The sequence below is a fragment of the Halyomorpha halys genome, unplaced genomic scaffold, assembly GCF_000696795.3.
Source record: "Halyomorpha halys isolate HHAL.00 unplaced genomic scaffold, Hhal_1.1 Scaffold268.1, whole genome shotgun sequence".
Classification (NCBI taxonomy): domain Eukaryota; kingdom Metazoa; phylum Arthropoda; class Insecta; order Hemiptera; family Pentatomidae; genus Halyomorpha; species Halyomorpha halys.
Window position 1 is genome coordinate 327,256 of NW_027112076.1, and position 1,369 is coordinate 328,624.

The window sequence follows — 1,369 nt, forward strand, 5'->3', positions numbered from 1 at the left end:
TATAGCCCATAAGTCGGCCAAGTATAGGTAGGGGGAATACAAAATGTAGCTGTTTCAAAACGTTAAAAAAAATTTTTTTTCATTAAAATTACCAATAAAATTAGTAAATCTAAGAGTACATCATTTAAAGTACAGTAAATTTTTGCTAAAATATGAGCCCTAATAAAGCTATTTAAGTTCAATAGTTCTCGATATATAGATTTTTAAAAAGTAACATTTCATAAAAAATGCACTGAAAAATCAGTAGTGTATTTATTTTGAAAAATTTATATCTCAAAAACCATTCCTTATACAGATGTCTATTAGCACTTAAATTAAAGCTAGTTTAATGTCCTATAAAGCAGTTTTCTACGTTTATCTTCGGATGAGAAGTAGTTTTTATGATATTTGACAAAATAAAATTCACTTAAAGTTAATTTCTAGTTGTTCGGATAAAATTGTTTATTTTTGAAAAAAATATATCTCTGGAATCATAAAACGTACATATGTCTGCCAGCACACAAAACAAAGGCAATTTAACTTATTATAAACTAGTTTATGTATAGGTAGTAGTTTTTAATGATATTCGCATATGAATGTAAATTTTGCACATGAGATTTTGTCCGAACAACTGTAAATCAATTGAATGGGATGTATAAAAACAAAAATGACCGTTTTTCAACCATATATTTGTATTATTATTTCTTTGATATAAAATACAATTAATACTCAAAGTATAGTCCATTGTTATCTACGATCACTAGCCAATGGACGGCTGTCAAAGAACTCTTGGACCACAATTTCAACTTCCAATACATCCAATAAATTATCAATTGTTTTCTCTTGAAGGAAATGGAAATAGGAAATGGCCGATTACTACTTGTTTCGATCTTTGGCCTATTTGCATTGAGCGAGGTCTGGACTATATGGTGGATGGGGCATGAGTTCGAACTCATGAAATTCTTTAAACTTTTTTTTGTTCGACGGGAAGTATAAGGACAAGCATTATTTTTTTTGGAAAAAAAACTTCTTGTCGGTTGATCAAAGCAGGATAACGCTCTAACAACTTCACGTAAAATCTTTCCCGTTCTCCGCAGTAGAGTTCAGAATTCATAGAGCAACCATCAAGAACAAATGCTCGATTAATTACTTCTAAATTCCAAAAAACGCAAGGCATGGATTTTATTTTAATTGCCTACTTGCAGCAATCTCAAAAGTAGTTTGACCGCGATCTAGCCATTGCTTACGGGTCTTCGGATTTCGCCAGTAAACCCACTTTTCATCACAGGTGACAATCTTCCGGTAAAATCTCATACTAGAATTTAATAATCCTCTATGCTGGAAGAGTCTTATGGAATTAAAAGGATTTAGTGAATGACATAAATTCTTC